Source organism: Cibotium barometz, chromosome 23 (genome assembly GCF_041138505.1).
Source record: "Cibotium barometz isolate CiBa-2024 chromosome 23, ASM4113850v1, whole genome shotgun sequence".
NCBI lineage: Eukaryota > Viridiplantae > Streptophyta > Polypodiopsida > Cyatheales > Cibotiaceae > Cibotium > Cibotium barometz.
The window spans coordinates 53,084,701-53,110,354 of record NC_141068.1 but is presented as its reverse complement, the minus strand read 5'-3'; the positions used below and the strand labels follow the sequence as shown (position 1 = coordinate 53,110,354).

Below are 25,654 nucleotides of genomic sequence, written 5' to 3'. Positions count from 1 at the left end.
CTGTCTTTGGGATATCTTGCTCATTAATCTTGATCTGCACTACAAGACAATGCTGCCATACACACGTTTCATACACGCGATAAATTACGAGCGCGTGTATGGTCGTGCCTGTATTTGAATAGAATCGGGCGCGTGTATTTTATCATTTAAGTTCGCGTGTATATTTGCATTTATCAACGCGTGTATAAACGCGTTTATATACACGCAGTAATACACGCATCTATACACGCTACCATACACGGATTAATACACGCTACCATACACGGATTAATACACGTTACTATACACGGATTAAAACACGCATGGTAAAGAAAAACTGAAAAAAAACTGAATTATTTTACAAAATTAAGAACTATTTTCTTTAAACCATCTCATAGTACATTACAGTATACATCATTACACACAATCCCACTACATGCATTTACAACAATGAAATATATTCAAAAATAAATCATGCATATGAGATGATAGAAATGTCATCAATTTAGAACGTACAGTGACGGATTGGTTAGGGTTCGATCTCATCTTCAATAAGATCCATCCTTGCCAAATGATCAACATCAATATCCATTTGATCAATTTGTAAGACTACGATTAAATTTATTCCACTATCGATATTCTGTACTCCATTGATAATGGTATCGATGTCCTGATCATCCTCATCAACATCACCATCATCCTCAATGGTAGGGTCATTCTCATGATCATGAGAAATGGCACGCTCATCCTCATTATCATGATCATCTCTTATTTCTTGATCATCGATCACAACATCTTCATTGGCATGTTCGACATCATCTTCATTGCGGCTTGTTACATCCTCCATATGCTCCATATCAGTGAATGTATTATACATCACTTTGGAACGTGGTGCAATAGGGATGACGTACCACCATTTAATGTCATGCACCATTGGTAGATAGATAACCTACTCAAATACACATAGTACAGTAATTAATTAGCATATCAAAAGTCAAGGGGTATGCGAGCTTAGATATATATGTACATGAAACACATTAGTAAAAAAATGCATACCTACTCACATTGTTGTGGCAATACGAGCCTATCTTTCTTTGTTTGCCAAAACTTTGTAGAGTCAATAGTTACATAGCCACTTGCATGGCATTTTATCGTTGCATCAGGCCCTTTTTCCACCACGTTCATTTGCCATTTGACATCCAAAACATACACAAAGAAGCGATGAAAGTCAAGCCTAAATATGTCTTGGATTATGCCACAATAATCATCCATTTTTCCATTAGCTCCCTCAAAGCTACTAATGACACCGCAATCTTGTGTATTTCTCTTTTCATCAATTCTTTGTGTTCGAAAATGCTTGCCTTCACACCATATAGCATTGAACATAGTGCACTGGACCAAAATAGAAGCAATATTTGTGTAAGCAATGTGAATAAATATTAAAAGCAAATCACTTACAACTAATGCAAAACATTAGTTCTATGTATCTTTAACATGCATCCTCGTGCATACTCCCATTCTTCCGCCGTGATATGCAGCCCCTCGTCACTCTCTGCTCTCTCCATTTCCTCATGCAACCAATCAACATGGATATCATTCGGAAGTGTTGCTAGATGCTTAGGGTACACCTTCCGAGAGCCATGTTGCCTCCGAAAGAGAGCTTTTTCTACTTGCCTTTTTGTCTTTGCATCCTCATATCTTGTAACCCATCTTCTCATCATATCACTATTAAGGATACAAGTGAAATTGAGATCATCAATCAATGTTCTGTCAATTACTTTACTCTGTCCTTTTCCTTGAGGCACAATAGAGGTCATCCTCAAGTCCTCTTCATTGCTCCATAGTCGTGGCAAAGAGCTGTCCACCTGACCAAGAAATTCTGAAATATATACAAGAGACTCTTGTATCAACCAACCCTCGGCCATGCTTCCTTCAGGCCTTGCACTTTGCCTCACAAAGTCTTTTAAGGTCTTCATGAAGCGCTCTCGGAAGAACATCCAACGTGCATGCACAGTACCACATAAAGCGATTTCGTCCACTAAATGCACAATGAGATGTAGTTGACTTGTGAGAATGGTTCGCGGAAAAGTCTCCTCTACCAAACAAACCACCTTCACTGCCATAATACGCACATCATCCAACGTGGCTGGATCAATTGCTTTGGAACTAACATATCTGAAAAATAAATAAATAGTACGTTATACCTCATGCACGTTCATTTTGCAAGGTATAATGAAGGGTGATCTGACATGGGTTTTACATACCTCACAAGCTCGCCCATCTTATAAATATATTTTTTCAAACTCTTATTTGCACAATGGTCGATGCTAGTAGGTAGTATGAACTGCGCACATAAGAGCACATGTATGTATGGTTTATGGCATTACAAAATTTAATTTCAATGTACAAGACTTGGAAAACACTTACTTGAAGCATCTTGTGCCAATCGTGGGACTTCAACCCATATAGTTGCTCAACGCCTCTTTTCTTAGTGGTTGTAAAGGCTCCCTTCAATGATCTCATGCATCCAGTGGGAGTACGCAAAGTGGTGATGGCCTGCTTTACCTGCTTCTCCTCTTTCTTTGAAATAATCCATGGGGCAGGCGGAAGACGAACGTGCCCACCCACCTCTCGTGGCCAAGCTTGACGCATACGTCCTGCGACCCGCAAGTCCTCACGTACGCTAACATTGTCTCGTTTACCAATAATATGTTCCCAAATACCAGATCCCACATTCTTGAAGATGTGCATGGGATCAAGAAGATGGTTGATCTTAAGATGGGTCCAATATGGCAGTCGAAAAAAAATGGAGTACCTATACAAGGGATTGCTCTATGTGACCTTTAATCCAATTAGAGACTACACAAAACAAGATTGAAAAAACATTACTATACCTGTTCATGCCATCTGGAGGAAGAATAGTTGTAGACTCCCAAATACGCTTCCAATCTTTTGCACGAAGTGTTTGTGGAGGAATGTTACTCTTACTAGCAACATATTTAGGATGATCTGAGGGGAGAAATCGATGATGATTACCGAATATGGTCTTACACAAACCGTCAGCATACTCATGTACTAACGAAGGGCCACAAACAGGACATGCATGTTTACCCGATGTTTTCAAACCTGTTAAAATATAAATAAAAGTTAGAATAATAAAGTCAATATGTATAATTAATATATATAGCCAATAGTATTAGAGTAGGGAGGTAATTAGAATTCTTACCAGAACAATCGCTGTATCCTGGAAAGTCATGCATTGTCCACATCAACACTGCTTTTAAGTCGAAGTGTCGAGAGGAGGGAGGCCTACTAATGTCCACCACCGCAACACCTCTCCATAGTTCCTCCAACTCATTAATCAATGGTTCAAGATAAACATCCATATGCTTGACTTTATGTTTCCCTGGAATTAGAAGGGATAACATAAGATGTCCCTTCTTGATCGCCATTGATGGTGGAAGGTTGTAATTCACCAACACAACTGGCCACACGCTGTATGCGGTGCTTTTGAAACCAAATGGATTCACTCCATCCATACCTAGGCCAAGTCTCAAGTTTCTGGGCTCTGTTTTAAAGCTGGGCCACTCATCTTCAATATGCTTCCAAGCAGGAGTGTCTGCGGAAATTCTCCACATGCCATCATCCCGATCGATGTGAGGAATGCCATGACATGAGCTCTGCTATGGATTTGCACTTGAACATGTGTTTGATGCGAGGAATTATAGGAAAGTGTTGCAAGACTTTACGAGGTACATCAAAACTCTTCATATCTGTTCTATACCTTGCTTCACCACAAGTGGGACAATGTCGAGCCTTCTTATGCGTCCCACGAAAGAGAATGCAATCACTGACGCATGCATGTATGCGATCATAATCCAATCCTCCAAGAGATGTCACATAGCGCCTCGCTATGTCTCTTGAGGTGGGTAGTCTATTTCCCTTTGGAAGCATGTTTGATAATAGCCTGCATCCAATATCATCAATTATAATTAGTCTTAAATCCTAAACCTTAAACCACTAATTCAAATTTGTAAGTTAGAATGCTTACTTCAATAATGCGTCAAGACTTGCATTGCTCCATCCATAAACTGTTTGTATATTGAGTAGTTCAAGTGAAGCACGTAAAACAGAGAATGTGCACCCTTCAAACACCGGTGTCGATGAAGCCTTGTAAAGATGCTCTTGTTCCATATCATTGTCGTCCATACCTTTGGGATCATCCTTAAAAAGATTCCGCACCATATCATCAAGCACCTCCTCTTCCACAACTTCGTGGGGTGCAGGGCTATTGTCATCCATTAGGGAAAAAGGGAGCTCATTTTGGGGCCTTTTACGGTTTGGAAAAATAAGCTCTCAACCAATGAACAGAGGGCCAACGTAACGTTGGAAATTCACAAAAATAAAAGAAAATAGATAAAAGAAACAATATTTTATGTAGGTACAAGCGTGCTACATTAATGTGGAGATTGGTTTTTTATTCTCACAAGATCTTTGGACATGAAGATAGAATCTAGTCTGACATTTTCTCTGACAAGGGCCTTCCCGCTTCCACCTCCCTTTGAACTTTGAATTGTTGTGCTGCCTTTCCTTCGAAAGGTCTACCATTCTACACCACTACCTCATTGTGCAGTAACCTCTTCTTTTCCAAAACTGCTCCCTTGATCCAGTTTGGCTTAGAGTAAGATGTTTCTTGTCAACTATCTGTCTGCCTACTTTCTCTTACTTGAAACTTCACTTTGTTATCTTGTTTACATTACTTTGCTGTGGTTACAGATTCACAAGGTATCCATGGTGAATAAAAACTATGGTCGTTCTTGTGGAAGACGCTCTGTGGATGATAATGCTATGAAGGCAGAATTATACCACACATCCTTACCCCGTCGACCTGCTTCTTCTATTTTTTCGGTAGAGAATTCAAGTACAGTCAAAACGGAAGGAACTTGGGAAAGGTTTACTGTTTCGAAAGGAGCATGGGTGCTCATGCAACCTAGTAAAAGAAAGAGACCCCAGACAAAAAATATTTTCTTGGCATCATGGAAGGGAAGAGTACGAGATTTTAAAATCACCAGAGGAAAGATATCGATGAAAGAAGTTTTGATTCAGCATGTGTACATGCATAAAGAACTTGTCTTGCGAGACTATCCAAATGATCTTCCGCAACACAGGCCTAATTGTATATTTTTCTATTGTGGTTTTGTTTTTTATGAGGTGTATGGATTTTTAAGACAAAGCTTTCTTTCTTTGCTTATTGATATTCTTGTGTTATTTTATTTCAGATTTATACCCTTCATCGTATGAGACATGGCAAAACATCGATTGTATTCTGGGATTTATAGATGTTTTGCATGGATCGATAGGAGAACAACAATACGAAGGTCGATGTGCAACAGAGCTAGCTCAATCCGGTATATTTTTTACTGATCATTTTTATCAGTTGCTGGACAATGCAAACACACATGGTGTGTTAAGAAAACAAGACCTTCCAGCATGGAATTCAGTGGATTGGCCTCTCCCACATTTTAGTGTTACAGAGGCATATAGAGCCAAGCTTTTCAAAGAAGTACAGAAAGCTCTTAGGCCCAATATTGCCACAAGGATAATAAAAATTTCTTTGTGCATGCCTCTCACAGTTTTTGTAGACTTGTTTAATACCTTTCCAGTGAAGGTTTCAAAAACAATGTTCACAGTTAAAGCAACAAGTCTGGCATGCATGCCACAATTTTTGGATAAAGGTTGGGATAAGAAGACATGTAGTTCAGTGTTTTGTGAGGTTGTCCAACCTTCTATGCAACTGAAGTACATGGTTGCATCACAAAATTTCATTTTTTCTTTTTATTATAAGCGCAGTCGAATGCTAGGTACAAAACTAGTCCCTATGGATCAAGATGAAGATTCTTTTGGTGCAGAAAATAAACTTCTTGATATTAATGTTGTTGAGAATGGTGATGTGCTAGTCAATATCACATTAAGACAATGCTGCTCCCTAGCTCAATTGCGCAATGACATTCTATTTGAGACAGAAGGTTCTATTTCAAAGGACTTTTTATTTATCTACAACAATAAGAAGGTATACCATGTGACTTATCCTAGTCTCATTAAGCACTGCTATTAGTTTACTTTACCCTATTGTTTCATATTGCTTTTTTGTAGGTGCTCAAAAGAAGAGAGAGATCAATAAAATGCAAAGACATTGAAAATTTTAAAATTGAGATAACACAGACTCCATAAACAAAGGTATTATATTCAGAAATGTAAAATTCTGTACAGAAGTGTTTAATTACATATGTAGAACATATTCTTGACAACAATTTTCTATTTATCTACAGGTTGATCTAGAGGCTGCTCTACATGGTCCAAGCTCACCGTATCATCTTTATTTGGAGAATCTACTTTCTGTTGCTCCATCTTGTCGTGTACAGTCTCTTGGTGCTGCTCCATTGTCTCCTCTACTACCCTTGGAGCATCTGTTTGCTGTTGCTCCATCATTTCCTCAATAACATCAGCAGCAACAGGTCCTTGTTCTTGTGGCTTCTCCTCATCAGCACTAGGTCTTTGTTCTTGTGGCACCACATCTGCATCATCTGTGTCATCAAGGTGTATGACACCTTCTCGGACTTTAGAGCTCTCACCTAACTCGACAGTAGCTGGTACAATAGGTTTGGGGAAGGCATACTTCAAAAACTTCCAAATTATATTAGCTCTGAAACTATACACATAGCTCGAGTTGAAGCTATCTTCTCTCATCTGCAATGAGATATGATGATTTAGAACACTTTGTACCAATATCAAATTTTTTGAAGCTAAATGAAAATTATTTTTTCTTACAAGCTCTGGCTGTCCTATCTCAAAATAGCTTGAAAGTATATATTTGGCACTAATCAGCACTCTCCAGCCACCACAGCTACTTGAATCATCTTGTTGTGGTGTCTGGATAGTTGGAAAGATATGTTAGAAACTGTTAATGTCTGAACAAAATAAAATTATTCAATAAGTTCAAAGGCATAGCATGAAATAGACATCAGTAGAGGGAGCAACTTTCTACCTCTAAATCTATTGGCTCTATTGAATCCAAAAGATTGACATTAGGAGGACACTGATCCAATGCATCTAGAAGTCTTCTAATACAACTGTAATACATATAATTCAGTTAGTGTGCATTAAATCCAAATAATGAAGTTTAAAGTTAAAAATAGCACACAAACCACTTACAATTTAACCTCTCTGTGTGTGTTTCTAAGAGAGTTGAATAAAAAGCATTGCTTCTGCTGGATGTCAATAGAAGCAAAGCTCCAGTGGTCACTGCATAAGGAAAAAAGCATTAAGAAATCAAAGGCTACAAGAGTACTCAATCTTGAAGGAAAATCCCAAAAGAAGCAGCCACACACATACTTGTTATGGTATGGAAGTAGCAAAATATCAACATGATCAAAATCACAGTGTCTGAACCAATTGGAAATATCCATGGGAGTTTCCTTTGGATCTCTCAACTTGAAGGAAATTGCAGGATCAATAATATAAACTGTATGCTGTACAGCATGGTTCAGCCAGCTTCTCATCATGCTACATTGGACAAAACAATAATTAAGGTAAGGTGTAAGGGAGGAGGTACAATAAGGATTGTTTTGCAAACAAATGTAAAATAAAAGACACTTACTAGAGCATTGCAAGAATGATAGTATCTGAGCAATACTCATTCTTATGAGCCAATGCTGCCAAGCATGCTCTTGTCAAGTCAAAATCATTCTCTGAAAAATCATCTTCAATATGGACAACTATGTTAGGGCCCAGCTCCTGCAACCTTCTCTGTATCTGTAGCTCCATCTGTACAGTCTCCACATTTATAGCAGACTTGGATTCCTCTATTTGCTGCTTCAGTGACTCCTCATAAGCAGCTTTCCCTCTGGTGCTCATTGAGTGGGTCACTTCAACAACCTTCACCTTGTCTGCCTTCAATTTCCTTGTAGGTGGAATTAATAATATGTCTCTCATTTTTATGTCCTGCCATTCCACAGGATGGACCAGCTTGTCATACCTCCACCTCACTCTGGACAATGTGTTGAAGTCCTTGGCCATCAGAGTTACCCTGTGAGCATGGGCTGCTACAAGCATTGCATCTTCAAAGTACTTCTCCAGGTAATCCTCTGCCATTTCCTGTAAGGAAAGAATGGCAGTCCTGTTCCACCTGAACCCAAGGTGCCAGCTATCACAAATTTCTCTCACTAGCCTCTGGAAAGGTGCCTTGGGGATTGCAAAGCCTATAGCTTTTTGCTGTTTCCTGATCTCCTTTAGCACACCAGCAGAATGCTTTAACCTCTTGGACTTCTGCTGTAGCATGCTCATTGGCTTCCCCTTCCTGCCATGTGCAACTCTTCCTTTTGTAGGCACACTAGATTCCTTGACATCAGCCCCAGCTGCTGCTACTGCAAGCCCTGGCCCCTTGCCAATCCTCCTTGCAGTTGCCTTGGTTCTTGCCATCACTCTGAAAAGGTCCATATAAAACAATAGTAAAAGATTAGAAACATGGAGAACATAGAATGATTAAAGAAGGTGATGACAACTTGGATGAAGCAAAATTGAACAATTTGCAACAAAAGGCGATTATGAACATTTGAAATTTGTAACAGCTCAAAATCGCGTTTTTTTGCAAATGCTTGAAACAACATGCTTTTGCATTCATATGATGAATTCTCTATCTTTCCAACTATAAACTATATGTATTGTGTCTATAGAAGAACTATGCAGGCTTGAAATGGGTGGATGAAGAAGCATTTAAAAATTTGCAACAAAATGCGATTTGAACTATTTTGAGATTTCTAAAATACCCTCCTCGCGTTTTGCTGTAAATCCTAGAGACAACATACTTTAGCATGCATTTAGTCATTTCAGTGTGTATGCAGCTTGGTGCAACATGGATTGAGCCTATAGACATCAAGAAGTGATCAAACTCTCATTCAACAGGGCCAAATAAAAAGTCTTCCTACTTCTACATGCAGTGGAGAAAATCTAAAAAATGCATATAGTATTTATCATAATATGTAACCTACATCACATCAATCAATTCCTTACCCTAATATACTATTAAACAAGAAGAAGAGGAAAAAGATTTTCTTACTAACCTGGAAGCTATCTGCAAGTGTTCTGTGCTGATGATGAGTATCCTGTGCTGGGTATGAATCTCTGCTGCTGGTCTGGATGCTGATGGTGTGGAGTAGAGAGGTAGAGATGCAAGAGAACTGAGTTAGGAGAGTAGATTATTACAAAATACAAATAATGGAGTTATTAATACCACACGTGTGAGATATAGTCGTTTTTTAACACGTGTGGGTCCCACCAAATCTTTTGGGATTTTAAATTTATGGGTCACTTTTTGCCTTGGAAATTGTGCCAATCATGATTTCATAATTAGATCCATTAACACTTTTCCCTCCCCGTATTCCATCCCTGCCAGCACCCTCCCATCATCCTCTTCTCTCCCACCTTGACCACTTTCTATCCAACACACTCCATCCACTCTGCAACCTGTCTGAAGACTACTACCACTACCAGATCTCCAGGTTACCAGTGCTACAGCTCAGTTTTGGAAGAGAGCAGGACAATCTCCAGGGCTATTCCATCAGTATGGAAGAGGAAAAGAAAGGTCAGAGATCTATACCATTTCCAATGTTTTCTGACATATGTTTCTTCCATCTGTAGAATTCTTAAATCTCAGTGCCTAGAAATCTGGCAGATCACCCTAGGATTTGATTAGAGATGGATATGAGTAGGATATAGAATTTTGCAACAAAATGCGATTAGACAGGTTTATGTTTTCCAAATGCTCCAAATCGCGTTTTGCTGCAAATTCTGATATTTGTTCTAGTTTTTCTTTTTTCTCCTTCTTTTAATCTCTTTTGCACTGGGGAATTCCTCCTTGCATCATTTACTGTCCTGAACATTGTGAGATATCCCTAGCATTAGATTGGAAGTGGATGTCAGTAGAAATTCAGAATTTGCAATAAAATGCGAGGAGAACACTTTACATTTTTCAAATGGTTCTGCATCGCGTTTTGTTGCAAAGTCTTGTGTCTCTTTTGGTTTTTACTGTTTGCTCATTGTTTTGCTTTCTATGTCCATGGAGATGTCTTTCTTGATGATGAGAAATGTTTCTGCTTTGGAACAGTTGATCCTCAGGCCCCTCCTTTCAAGAGGAAGTTGGACTTCTCTGCTGCTATACTCAGACCACAGCAATCACCAAGTGATTCATGTGTGCTGATGAAGAGTTTTGTTTGGTGATATCCTATACATTATCTGATTGCATATGTGAGCATATAGAATTCATGTTATATAAATTTTGCTTCAGGCAAAAGCAAGAGACTAGAGCAGAAAGCTGAGTCTTCCCTTTCAAAACAAAGGGAACCAGAAGAGGACAAATCTCCAGATTTGCTCCTATTTGACTTTCTTCACAAGTGCAAGGCCCAAAGGAACTTCCACATAAACCACAGTATTTTCAACAGGGAGTTCACTATGAGCTCTCTTTTGGACCATCACAGAGATTTCCTTTCAGACCATTGGGATACCTTCAAACAACTGACAGAGGCAGGAAGGATTGTGGAAGGTGAAAAGGTTTTTGTGCATTTAAATCATATTGTCTCCATTGACAAGCTGAGGTACCATGTGAATAGAAGGTTTGACAGCCTGCCTGAGGAATATAAATTCAGTTGTAACTTGCACACCAGAAAGTGTAGAGTGCTTGAGGAAAACATGGCATTCCTTATGTACATTGTCTTCCAACAGCAATCTCTAGAAGAGCAAGGGCAGGAGACTGAAGAAGAAGATATATCTATAGCAGAGGTAAAAGAGGATATTCCTATGGCAACAGATATAGCAGAGCAGGAAGAAGATATCAACCTCGAGGATGAGGAGCTGCAAGTGGCTGCTCTTGACCTTGTTCAGCTAAGGACTGAGACTCTTAGGGCAGCACAGCCAGTTGAAGACTTTGATGTTCAGAGCAGCAACTATGCAGTGCCCATGCTTCCAGGTGTCTTGATTGGTGGTAAAGATTATGTTTTCCTCCATGATATAGAGTGTATGTTCAATTTGAGGGAGGACTATGCCATTTCCCTTATTGCCCAGGCTTCAAGGCTTGACAAGGAGGTTGGCATAGAGGATGACCATTCACTGCTAGCTTTGGAAACAACCTTTGATCCTGCAGAGGCCCTTACTATTTGTTTCAAAGAGGCTGAAAGTTTCCAAGAGCCAGATGAAGCTGCCTTCCAGCTCACCCAGGAAGCTATGAATCTCTCATCACTTCATAAGGAAAAACTTAAAGAAGAGGCTGGACTGGAGGGGAGAGGAATAAATCTTTGGAAAGATGAACTTCTTGTTGCTGATGAAAATGAGAGGGTATGATATTATTACTTCAAATCAAATACTTTATGTTGTGTTTAAATGTTTTGTAGTTATGTATCATTGTCTCACTATAATCTTTTGATACATGGCAGCTACAAATTGAGGATGACACATTCCTCCAGAGATCAAGTGGAAGCAGGCCAGCTGGGTTTGGCAAAATGTCAAGCCTAGCTCATTATATTCATGATCTAGGTAGTGCTAAGATCTTGATTTACCATAGGCAGTTGAGCAACAATGGAGAAGCCATTGTTTACTTCTTTAAATGTTTGTCTAGGGTATTAGGTGGACATGATCTTCCATGGCAAAAGAAAAAGATCATTTTAATAGAGAGGTTGTCCGCCATAGATATATTTGGGGATTATGTGAATAAGCAGGCCTCTAGGGCCTCTTACTTTTTGTCTTACACTTCTTATGCATTAGCATGTGGTGTTAAGGAGCCCAAATGTCTAGAGGGCTATGGAAAACACAAGCTCATAAGGTTTCGAGAGCCACCATGATTGCATCAGGCCACACAATCCAAGAAGAAGAACATGTGGAGATAGCTGAAGACAAGGATACCCCTCTCAGACAAGCAACAGAGGCAAGCATTGATAAACAGAAAGTCGACATCAAGCCAATAAGGAAGAAAAAGAGTCCAATCAAGTTCAAAAAGAGAGTTCCGACTCGCAAGCCTTGGGAGTAATAGGATTTAGTCATCAAATATAGCACAAACATTATGTTGAAGTTGAACTGATTTGTACAAAGTCCTTGATCCTCATCAGTTCCTTGTCCTTAGACACTTCAGTACTCTTTCCACACTCAAAAGCTTCTAAAAGTGTTTGACACTCAGTATTTTATTGGTAAGGATCAACAGTATGTCTAGCATAATTAAGTAGTATTGATTGAATTTTTTGTGTGTTAATATATGGATGTATTGATGCTTGTTAATATAGATCACATGTTTCACAAAAGACTTACTTTTGATGGAGTCTCAAAACATATAGGCATTACACCAAGAGTCACTTGTTCCACAGAATAAAAATCTATTGATTGAGTTTGAAAACATGTGGACATAACACCAATAAGTTACAAACTGCTATTCATGTTTACTTGTCCATTTATGGTTTCTAAATATCTTCGAATCCCTCCACTGTCTATGTCTCTCTGCTGCCATTGAATTGTCCAAAGTTTGTCTTCGTCTTTGCTTTTGGGCTAGAATAAAAGCAAGCTTGACTTTGGAGCTAGCAACTTTTCTTTTAGCATGCAGCCTTTGTAGAATGCCTCGGTAAAACCATTGGAAGACTTCCTTCAGACTATTTGCCTTTTGACTCCCTCCATAGTGTTGTGTGTGTCTGAAAAATGCATTACGTGCCATGTAGTGAGACTTCTCCATGCCTTGGGTAGACCAAATTGCTGGGCATCCATACTTTTTGACAAAATAGGGAAGGTGGTTGTAGATGATATGCTGTTTTCACAAAGACATAAGAATGCATAGTAAGTTATAAAAGAAAAGAGGATCACACTTAAGTTAAAAAAAGAAGACATCACTTTACCATGTAGTGAGTTATATTGCAGGCTGTCCATGCGTCTTTCATTGACTTCCCAAAATGTTTTATTGCCTCTTCAAAGTTCTTGTAATCACTCTTTGTCCATGTTACATTGTCACAGAACATGAAGAGTTGATCAAGAGACCTCCACACCTCTGCCTTCACATTTCGTGCTTCCCCATCTGCCTCATGATCTTTCACGGCATTATGGACTTGCTTCCACAATCCATAACTAATCCTTGAAACTGTTTTACCTTGCCTTACTTGCTTACTATTGTGTTTGGGTCGAGACAAGAATCTTCTTGCCTTAACACCACCAATAGAGGGCTTGATTGGTACCTCCTTGCCATTGCTAGACTTTTTAAAATCCTTTGTGATATGAACATCACCTCCATGCAGACCTATATCGGATAACACTTTTTCCAATGCATGAAGAGCATCCTTTCTATTTCTTTCGGGACGGAGTTTCCAAGCAAATCCAATATACAAAAATACCAATTTCTCAATAATTTGACATAGAGCATGCAATGTGCATATGTGAACATTACATAGTGGAATGTCAAGAATGGCCTTGAAGTCAGGGTCAACTTTATCTCTATTAGGTGCTCTCTTCCACCATTTAGAATCCATTACTTGCGCTGATTCTTTGCAGTAAAGACAAGGAGACTTTGAGTTACCTCCTTTACTAACGTTATACATGCACTTAAGTGTTTTAAGATCCCCAGCCATGTGCCACTCTACTTGAAAATCACCTTTTCCTGCAACATGGAGATTCTCTCCTTGCACCTGTCTTTTAATTATTCTTGGTATTTCCGTGTGGTGAAACACCCAATCTAGTGTTTCATGGTCTTCTGTCTTTACCTGTGATTATACAAAACAAAAGTCTTACTATAAAAGATTTGAAAACATTGACTAAAATCAAGTACAAAATAAAAAATGATCATACCTGGAATGAGCCCAACCACCATATGTGTTTCTCCGACTGCACACTAAAATACTTCGAACTCGCTTCATTCAATGATGTATCAAGTGCTCCATTCATCAATGTGATAGTAATCCTTTCCATTTTCTTTTCCTTTACAACCTCACACTCATCCAGTTTGATAACAAATTTCAAAATGCCTTTGCACTCTTCAAATGTTATTCCATAAAACTCGACCATTCTTCTTTGAAGTTGTTGTAGATCTACAAATATATTGTTCCAAGGGTCATACACGGTGGTTCCTTTAGCACCATGAAATATATCTTCAATATGGATATATGGTCCAATAAACTCATCTATACTTTCATTCAAATGACCTCTTATCTTCCACACTGTTGTTGCTGGATTTGGCAGTAAAACTCGTTTAATCCTTTGATCTCTCAAAGTTGAGGATATCGCATGGAAAATCGAACTATATCCCTTCCTGCTAACTCCACTAACATCAAGAGCCTCTTGGATTGTAGTACCATCAACTTGATTATTGGATATAAAGTCCTCTACAACATTGCGTTTGATTGTTTTGTATTTTTTTTCTTCAATCAAACCTTTTGCTACACCACAAGAAAGCAATCCTTTCATTTGTTTAACTGGAAGAAGGTTGGGATCCATATTTTCTTTTGCAGGCTCCAATAATTTCCTATAGTAACAATATAGTAACAACACAATATGCCTATATTATTCAACACTTCCAATCCTGTTTTGCATTAATGGACAAAATACATAGTCATTTGAGAGTATTTTTGAGTTTAAAAAATAAAAAATTACAAACTAACCTTGCTTCCTGAATTCTTCGCTTGCATCCACCAGTCCCAGCCTTCAAATTTGCAATGTTTTTAATCTTCCTACTTCGTTGTCTGTCTCCAAGCATGGTTCTCTTCCTTCTTGATCTTGTTAACTCTTTTTTACTCTTTAAATGCTCCTCAATTTCATTCTGCAACTGCTACTCCAATTTTGCACGAATAGCTATCTCTTGAATCCTGGCTCCCTTTTCTTGTAGGTACATTGTTTTATATGTTTCTGCAAATGCAGACTGTGCTGAAATATAACCAAGAAGTCCATTTTGTCCATCGCCCGCAAACCTCAATAGTGTGGTTGGATTGACAAATGGAGGTGTAGAGTTTTGTACTAGACATTTTGGATATATACTTCCATCACACCATAAGTCAATATGTTGGAGCCCTTCTCTTCTCATATTTTCCCGTTGTTGAGCATTTAGCACCGTATCCTTTCGTCTTTTTTGTGCTGGAGCATATTGTTCTTCTAAGTCGATGTGAAGATGATATAATCGCTTCTTCTGAGATTGTACTTCACTAGTATCGGCCATTTTTGTGCTTCTGAGGTTGCAAAGTTGGCTTGTCAATCTCATAGTCTTTTTGTAACATGAATTGTGGAAGTGTGGCGGTATCCATACAATCATTAAGTTCAGTGATGGATTCTTTATGAGAGGCCTGCACACGTCGTCAAAAGAGATGCGAAATCTTCGAGAAACAAAAAAAATTAAGGAGATATTTAATGCAAAATCGTGTTAGTTAGACAAAAGATTATCTTATTCTTTTCTGAACTGACAGTTCAATGGTCCTTACTGACAGTTCTGAGCCACGTTTCCATATTTTATTATTTTTGAGATCTTTTAGGAGAGAAATAAATCGAAAAATTGTGAATTTCTTACAGGGCCCCAAAATGAGCTCCGTTTTTCCCTAATGCCTTTCCCACTCATCTCTGACAATAGATCCCGAAGCTCCAGCATCATCTCGTCGACGCTTTGCGTGCTCTCGTCGCGCGTAGGGTACCATGTTAGGGTGTGGTACTGCATCCTGCTTCAATTAGAGTTTATATATTACAACTCTATTAATTTAATTTGGATACCATGAGTCATTTGAATACCATCAATTTACATCTACTCACCTCTAAACCTGTTTGATTCCATTCTCCATACATGGAGATGTGATTCGAGGTAATTCGACGTGCTCGTACAATGCATCCTTGACATCGATTACACATACATTTGATCCGTTGTCCCAACCACACATCGCGATTACGATGACGCATTGTCTCATCTTCCCTAGAACTGCTTGAAGAGGTTGATGACATCCTATGTACAAACCAGAAAACACAAAATCATAATATGTTTTTAATGAAAGTATAAAAATCGTGTGTATTGACGCGGCTATTTCCTAAAAATTGCGTGTATTAACGCGGCTATTTCTTAAAAATCGCGTGTATTAACGCGGGTAATTCCTGCAAAACGTGTGTATAAACGCAGCTAAAATATCATACACGCGAACATACACGCGTTTATAAACATGACGGTCTGTTTAAACTAAAAATAGCCCGCCTTTCCCAAATATAGATTTTGAACTAACATATCAACACTGCTTTCGTTTTCGCCTCTTCCAACAGAAACGAAACCTAAGTGCAAGGAGGGAGCAGAGAAGGAGCACACACGGGAGGAAATTGAGCAAGAAAGAAGACTCACTTTTTCAGAGGTGAGTCAGTTTGTCCTTTGCCTTGTCTCCTTCCTCAGATTTGTTTATGCTATTTTCTCTTTGCTTTTTGGGTTTGTCTCCGTCCTTTTGCTTCTGTGCACACGATTGGGTGAATGATTCTGACAGGGGCGACAGTGGACCTTTTATAAGGACACTTTGTCGGAGGTCGGTCCCTTTGAAATTTTTTTTTGCGCAGGTCGCGTGTAAAAGCACGTGTATCCTGTCTGCAGAGTCTGTTCACACGGATATACACGCGTTTCTGGATGGGTGTATACACGCGTTTTTTGACGAGTGTATACACGCGTTTCTGCATGGGTGTATACACGCAACTGCGTTTCCTGTTTCTATGGTTTGCAGGCAACACAGTTGACTTGAATGATGATATTTGTGTGAGTCAAGAGACAGCCCATGATGTACATGAAGATTATTTTTGCAGGTTCTTTATGGATATTCCAGGTTCTTCATCCGATCCATTTGCGTACAGCAATTGGCTGATGGAGATGCTGAATCATTTTGGGCACCATCCTGGTCCAGTTGAGCTTACAGAGTATATGTATGCCCATCCCCCTCCTTCCCTGCCTGGTGTCTATACACCTACCGCGATATCCAGGGCACTCCAGTGCCGTCTATTCCTACGAGTCCGACGAGACAGCATGCAGCTTCTCCTCTTCCACGTCCACCGAGGAGACATACCTCGTCCCAGACACACTCACGCACACCCTCACAGCCACCATCACGTGCTCCCTCAGAGCCACCGTCACGTCAGGGCTCACAGCCACCGTCACGTAGACAATCCCCCAGTCGTGACTCCACCCGCAGACAGTAGGAAGAGTGGGAGTGGAGGATGCGGCGGGTGCTTTGGTGGGGGAGGTGGGGGAGGTGGGGGAGGTAGTAGGGCACGCGGTGAGAGAGGAGATAGAGGGAGAAGAGTTAGAGGAGACAGTTCGGAAGAGGAGGAGATGAGAGAGGTGGAGAGAGTGATCTGCTATGATGTGACGGATAGGGGCGGGATAGTGATGGTGGATGCGAGGGGGAGGGAGGTAATGGAGTACATGCGTGGGGTAGTATCAAACTCATATAGAAATTGTTTTATTAAATTTAAAGATCGAAATAGCCGATTAGTTGGGGAGGTGATAGAAGCTATACATAGTCGGTATCCCAATCCCCCACATGCTACATTCTCGGATGTATGGGGAAGGACGCGAACAAGGGAGATCTTAAGTAATAAAAGATCTCACCTTAAAAAACTCGCGTACGATGACCGGCTAAATGTAGCTGCGGGTGGCTATCCTACTCAGAAACCTGCCACTGCGCACAAACGCGAGTGGAAGGAGGCAAAGAAACGAGCAGAGGGTGGCGTGAAGAGCAGGCAGCATGTGGAGGCACGACGGATCCAGATGGAGACCATTGGATCTTCGCATTTCGGATCTGGCGGCGTCGAGTCATGGGAGGCAGAGTTCGTAAGTATCTTGCCACTTTATTTGATTGTTTACTTAATTCATTGATTCTATGATTGTTTTAATCTTACAAATTGTGTTGATTATGATACAGCGACCGGGTTACGGGAAGGAAGCCCACAACCCACGATACTGCGTATGCTCGTCGGCATAGCAGACGTGACACGTGGGCCATCTTCAGAGCCGAGGGACGTATTACGGACGCGCAGTTTGAGATGGCCATGAGACCATACGGTCGACAGGTACTTGAAAATTCTAAACGAATGATTTTGGTTTATTGAATTACATATATATATACTTATATACTATATATTACTTGAACAGGCACAAGCTGCTGATGATCCACCCGCCGCCACTGCAGAGGGTGGACGTGAGCACTACTCATCGGACATTCCGATCGATGTGAGCTCATCTGAGCATGGAGGGAGCATCGAGTCATCATCTGGGTCTGAGTAGTACTCAGACTTATAGTATCACATTCCATATTGAGGATGTGGTTGTATATATTTTTTTGTAAACTGAAGCCATGGGCTACTTCGAGATATGGACTCCCTTGTATATATGTGTGAAATTTTGATAGTAATATTGAATCGTGAATCGATAAAATTATATTCATGTCTGTCTTGAATTGTGTATTGACAATGTATGCATTCATGTCGTTCTTGTCTTAATCTCCCTCGTGCATATGTTCTTCGTGGATGGTCTAATGCACAAAAAAAAAAATCCAGAGAGTGTTATTGGGTGCTGGAATGCTGGAACAGTATTCAGGCACCAAATAGCACTCTCTGGATTTTTTTTTTTGCTCTCTGTTCGCGTGTATAAACGTGTCAGAACTGCTAAAAATAGCATGTATCTACGTGGATAATCTGTAAAATACGCATGTATAAACGCGTCAAAACTGACAATTACGCGTGTATAAGCGCATCTAAATTAAAAAACGCGTGTATAGACGCATGTATCAACGCGTCTGAGTACACCTGAACTGAACAGAACGCGTGTATACACCCGTGTATAAATGCGTTTGGGAGGTCCTATACACGCGCTTTTACACGCATGTCTGTGGCCGCGATGATACATGCGCTGATACATGGGCCCGCTACTTTTTTTCACAAGTCATTTTTAGCGGCTAGGAGCGCGGGTATGAGCCCGATCCCTTGTAGTGCTGGTAATACCCTGATTTGAGATCTATCTTTGTGAAGATCTAGGCTCCATTAAGCCTATCTAGAAGCTCATCAATTATGGGAATAGGATACTTATTCTTAACTGTTAGCTGATTTAGACCTCTGTAGTCCACACAGAGTCTAAGCATTCCATCTTTCTTTTTTTGAAAGAGAACTCGCGTACCCCAAGGTGAAACACTGGGTCTTACAAACCCTTGTTCTAACAGCTGTCTACGCTGTTCCTTGAGTTCGATGGCTTCAAGAACTGGCATTTTGTACGTGCGCAGGGCTACTAGCTGAGCTCTTGGGGTCAATTCTATCACATGATCTACTTCTCGAATTGGAGGCATCTCTATTATTTCTGCTGGGAATAAATCATCATAATCACTTAACCATTCAGGTTCATTAGCTTTTAACTTTGAGTCTACCGGATTCATTTTGACAAGATAAATGTGCTGCTTCTTTCTAAGTCCTTTTAGTAACTTAGAAGCCTTTACTAACTGCAGACTTGGGGATCCTGAAATTTCGGTTCCTTGAACCTTGTTTCCGTGAAGGTCACGGAAGGAAATGGTTCCATTATGACAGTGAATGTTAGGTTGATTTTTATGGAGCCAATCCATTCCAATGATCCCATCGAAAACTCCCAAAGGTATAACTCTGAATTGACAGTCAGGTAAACTCTCATCTAGGTTGAACTGAATACGTTCTGTTTCAAGGTGAGTGAAAAGAATCTTCCAACTTGCCAATTCAACTTGCATAGGTTTCCTTGATTTCTGATCTAAGACTAGCTTACGCAAGCATCCATGGGAAATGAATGAATGAGAACTGCCTGAATCAATCAAAAGCTTAAAAGGTTTACCTTGATACTCTGTCGGAGTATGGATGACTGAGAACTGACGGGTTAGGCCCTTGGTTTTCAATTACAGCATAGATCTGCCCTCTTTCCTCTTCTACTACATCTGAAATTGTGACTGCTCTGGCTGTTGCAGTCTGAGGCAGGACTCTTTCTCTTTGGTTGCCCTAGTTCTGGGAAGGAGTTCTGAGGTTACTCTGGACAGAGGGAGATGGCTGAGCTGGAGCTCTTCTGGGGTTTCCCTGGCTTGGGCGAGACAGACCCTGATTAGATTGGTATGAAGAAGTTGGTCTCTAAACTCGAGGTCCTTGACTTCCTTGTCCTCTTGACATGGTAGGAGTCGGGCAGTCTTTCAGCTGGTGATGACCAAAACCTTGGCATCCAAAACATCGGTTTTCACTTCTGAGCTCATCCCTCTGATTTCTTGAAAGAGGTGGGGCTCTTGAGAAGGTGTTCTGGGGGAAGGGTCTTCCTTCACTTCAGAATCTTCCTGGATCCTGATTCTGATTCGGGCCTTGCTGCCTCTTCGGGGGGGTGGAAAGTTTGAAGTACTTCCCTGGGTTTGGAATCTTTTAAAGTTAGAGGGTGCAGGCTTCAGAGCGGGACCTTTACTACAAAGGCTTTGCCAAAATCCTTTGCCATTCTTATAGCTTCAGCCATGGACACTGGCTTGGCATTTTTGACCCGTGTGTCCAAGGGTTCGTTCATTCCCCGAATGAACCTGGCCACGAGTTGTTCTTCATCTAGAGGTGGTGAATATTTGAGTAGAAGAGCAAAGGCCTGGTGATATTCCTCGATGGTTTTGCTCCCCTGCTTTAGCTCTAAGAATTCGTTCATTTTGATTTTCAAAAATCCAAGGGAACAAAATCTCTTCTGCAAATATGTTTTTTGGTCGTTCCAGGACTGAGTATTTCTATCCAGACGGTTGGTGTCACAGTGGTTCCTCCATGCTACCCTGGCTGTTTCCACTATTTTCAGCGTGGCAAGAGCCATTTTGCTCCGCTCATTGTAGCATAACAATAGATTAGTCTTAAATAAGTACCAAAATTAGTCCCAAACCCGGCTCTCCTATCCAACAGTTTTGCAACCGATTGGAGCTTAACAAGGAGTGGTAGTGTGTGTATGGTGCTCAACTATGGTGCTCAACTAATGTAGGTACTCGCTCCCCGGCAGCGGAGCCATTGTAGAGCGGTTCTCTCTACCGTGCAATATAGTGCTCATAGAGTAGTACCGATCAACAAATGTGTTAAGAAACACAATGTCGACTCGACCCGATTAGTGCATGAAGGCTTATCCCATAAGGAGAGCTCACATACACGAACCACCACTTGACGATTCAACCATTCAACACCTCAATCAATCTCTCAATCCCTTAAATCCACTACACTAATCAAGAGAACAAGCAATGCATGGCAATCTCTTAATCCCATTCAAACAGTGATTAAATCTTAGCTTTCCCTAATGCCAGCAAACCCATAAGCATGCATCTACTAACCCACAAGCTTAAGCAAGCATAGAATGTAACATTCACAAATCCACAAGCTCATAGAGAGAGTCTATCCATGAATAACTCATTGCCAATGAAGTGGGCAAGAGCTTGCATCAATGGAGACTACACACACACACACACTATAAGCATGCAGCATACACAAGAGAAAGAAAGAAGCATTCAACTAATCATAGATTAATCTACTTCAATGATGCTAAAACAGATTAAGAGAAAGAAGTGGAGCTATACTCATTGGAGCTTGATGCTCATTAGAGTACAATAGAGAGAGAGTTAGAGAGTTGCCTTAGCTTGAGAGCTCAAGAGCTTCACTCAATAGCTTATGAGAATGGCCAAAAAACGTCCCCTTTCTTTAGCTAACATCTCTTTTATAAAGATGTCACTAACCCTAATCCTCGACCTCTTTCACACATGGGTGGACAACCCCATAAGTGAGCCTTGCTTACTACACTTAGAACTCTCATTTAGAACCCACATTGACCAAAAATGATTTACATTGCACTTCGGCACAAAAATATGGAAAAATTATGTGCGTCTTTATGTTCCCATGGCTACAATCCCGCTCTCTCACATTAATTGCTTCCGGACTCCTTCCATAATCCGTGTTCCCGTGGAACACAGCACAAGCTCTTCCACCTTCTCCCTAGGTCTTGTCACATTACTCGAAGAGGCCATGGTGGTAAGAAAAGAGAAGGGAAAAGAAAAGCTTGTTTTACAACACAAAGGAGTGGAGAGGAGAGAAAGTTTAGGGTTTTCAGTGCAGCAATGGAAAGCTTAAAAGATGGTTAGAGTTTGAGAATAGGCTTCCCGAACCTAGAGTAGACTAAAGAGGAAAGAGTTTCTACAGCAATGGAGAGGGAGGGAGCTTGAGAGAGAGAGAGAGAGAGAGAGAGAGATTGAGAGGGATGGAGTTTCTACAGCAATGGAGAGCTTAGAAAAGGAAGAAAGAGGGAGAGGGAGCTTGAGAGAGAGAGAGAGAGAGAGAGAGAGAGGGAGATTGAGAGGGAGGGAGCTTGAGAAAAGGAGGGAGAGCTTGAGAGGGATGGAGTTTCTATAGCAATGGAGAGCTTAGAAAAGGAAGAAAGAGGGAGAGGGAGCTTGAGACTGAGGGAGCTTGACAAGGAGGGAGAGCTTGAGAGGTATGGAGTTTCTGCAACAATGGAGAGCTTAGAAGAGGAAGAAAGAGGTTCAAAATGAGCTTTCCAAGCCTAGAGTATGTTGGGGGGAAGTTTGAGAGGGGAAAACACACTTTTGGGAAAAAATTAAAAATTTTCAATTTTTAGGGTTTTTAATCTGCGCGATTCTAGGTGGGGGAGACCTCTAAGTTTGGGCCCAAGAGGTAGGGGGACAGGAGTAGTAATTAGGCCCCATTAGCAAACCAAAGCGTAGGCCCCCTAGGGTCAAAGAAGTAAAAAATGTGCACCCAGCCCTCTTCCTATTGGTCCATTCCTAATCAAAAGTTAATCCAAGAGGCCCTCTTTGGGTCCAAAAAATTCCTAATGCATGAGTTTTGTACCTTGTCATCTCACAGTACATTAAACTGTACTATCACAATGTGCACCTTCTTAATTAGAAATTCATACCTCCTTATTTGCTCACACCACTAACACACTTCTCATCAAATATAACCTTGTAGACAATTCAAAAGAAGAAGAAGAAGAAGAGAAAATAACAAGGCATATCACATGCCCTCACCAGTCATTATACTAACCTTCTTCTTATTGTTATAGATGTCGACCTCAGCTACCTCTAACCCGGAAGCTGAAGAAACTCCGGTAGTGACACAAGCCACTGCAACTAGATCACCAGTTAGCAGAAGGAAAAGACCCACACAGGGCTCGGAATTGAGCTATCTGGGTCAATATGCGCACAGGCATTCCATGGCTCCATCATAAGCAAGGAAGTCCACACTGCTTATTATGGAAAGATAACTCTGCAATACCACAGCCCTGAGTGCTTGCAAATTTTGGAAGATGCAGAGTTAAGGAAAAACTAGAGAAAGTTAGCCTAGGACGCATGCAAAATGTCTCCCCAAACCATTGATACAGAGTTGAGTGCGGAGTACCTCGAGTCATCTGACGAGGCCACTAAGAGGGGAAAGGTAACTAAACCATAGAGGAGGTTTTAATCATAGAATATTTGATACAGGAGGTCCTACAATTACCACCACCACTTAAGATACACTCTCATAATTACAAAAAAATGCCCCTAGACGCCATGCTGAAGAAAAGTTCTTACAACTCCAACGGGGCTGAGTATGACAACATTAGGGACGAGGTGACAGAAAAGGCCTACAGAGAGTAATGTCACTCATAATGCAAGTAAAGCCAATAGACAAGTACAACAGGGTTCCCCTTAACAAGATAGCCAAAGTACATGAAGAAAGAGAAGATGACTGGGCATATTACATCCATAGAGAAATGGAGAATTATCTAAAGTCAAACCAATCAAAGGTATGCAACCCATACTTGATGACAAAGGTGCTGAATCACATAGCTCAGCGGCCTCTTTCAGATTTGGAACCGGAAGAACGAATGCAACTAGCAATATAGATAGCACCACCACCACTTACCTCTGAGGAAATGCAAGAAGGACAAGCCATATTAATGGACACAAAGGAAATCATGAAGGAGCTCAAGAAAGGGACAAAGAAGAAAGTTGAAAGGAAGATGAGAGGAATTATGCCTAACGTTACAGGGGAAACACAAAGAATAGAGGCCGAGCTAGCCCAGGAAATAGCATCTTACCAAGAAATACTGGGGCAGTAGAAAGTAGCAAGTCTGAGCATATCAGCACCTCCAGACAGGATGGCATCATAGACACATCATCAAACCCCCCCTCCAAGTCCGGCACAATTGATTTTCCAAAACCTTTCCCCTCTTAAAAATTCAACAATGTCAGATACACCTGCTTCTGTTGAACTACATAAAGAGACTCAACAAGAAAAGTTGCCAAAAGAAGAGCACCAAGGCCATGCAGAAGCCACATCACTCCATAAAGGATGCAAGGAAATGACAAAGAATTGAAGAGACACCAAGCCTGAGTAAGATGCAATGTCTGGATGATGCAAAAGGGATTCCAGAGACATCCTTCCTCCATAACGTGGATTACGACAAATTCTTTCATGAGACTGTGGAAGGCCTAGAAGGTCTCTTACAATTGCCACACTCTGAACTAGATGGAGCAGCAAAAATAAGTTATTGTCTTTGGGAACAAGAGCAGAGAGTGTGGCGATGCCATCATCTAACAACTCATATGCTTTGACAAAAATGCAACACTGTGGAAGCAGGTCCAAGATGCAACCAATAAAGTTCAAACACTTTAAGAGCATCTAACAGTAGCAGAACCAACACATAGAGATGTAATCCTAAAAAGCTTAAAGGCTACTGAGGAGCAAGAAGTGAGATACCAAACACTTGAAAACAATAATCTTGTTCTTAGTCAAACCTTAGTACGGAGAATTAAGGAAAGTATAGACTTGAAACCGCAGTTGGAACAGACAAAGGAGCATATTCAAAGAGAAGTGGCACATAACAAGGAATAAACAACCATCTAGGCTAAATAGCTATAGGAGCTCTAACATACCTCCCAGGCTAAGGAAGAAGAACTACAAGGCAACCTGAATTCACTATCTGCAACCCATAAGGATGCTGAACAAAGAGTGCTCCAACTCCAACAATAAAGAGAACAAAGTAATAAAGCAAATGCAAAAAAAGTACGAGCACTCAATGAGACCATTAGCACCAAAAACTTGGAAATGCAGAAGATGATGGATACACACAAAGAGGCAATACTGCAGATTACACAAAAGCTCCAAGCTAGTCAAGCCTTGGCCATGGAAAGACTTCAAAAGATTACAAAGGCTCAAGGAATGGAAGGTGCGGCCAGATGAGCACAGGAGGTAGCAACAAGACGATTTGAAGAATTGGATGCCGTAACAAATGGTGCAAGAAATGAGTATATGAGATCTTCTCACCAGCAAGAATTCATGCATATAGGAATTGGAGCACCAACTGGCAATCCAGGAACACAGCCAAAGACAAGAACCAACCGATGAGTTTTGACTACTCCTTGAGCAAGCCTCGGAGATAGGTTCATTTGTTGCCAGTCAAAGTTTGAGGAGGGGCCCAAGGAGTTGTGACTACTCCTTGAGCGAGCCTCAGAGATAGGTTCGTTGTGCCAGTAACTCCTCGGGTCCCTCCTTAAACTTTGACTCTCTTTTTGTCTACACTAACACTCTCTTTACTACAATATGATATCAATCTGTCTGATGATCTAAGCCTAGGAGAATTAACACTTATTAAACAAAATAC

General features: G+C 40.7%; 1 long non-coding RNA gene across 1 annotated transcript; it reads right to left on the bottom strand.

The window, feature by feature from the left end:
• Nucleotides 1-6,801: 6,801 nt before the first annotated feature.
• Nucleotides 6,802-7,283, bottom strand: LOC147626089 (uncharacterized). Its single transcript, XR_015268826.1, has 3 exons — nucleotides 7,192-7,283; nucleotides 7,025-7,109; nucleotides 6,802-6,909 (listed from the first exon to the last, which is right to left on the bottom strand). It is a non-coding gene; the product is annotated as an uncharacterized LOC147626089 (long non-coding RNA).
• Between the last annotated feature and the right edge of the window lie 18,371 nt (nucleotides 7,284-25,654).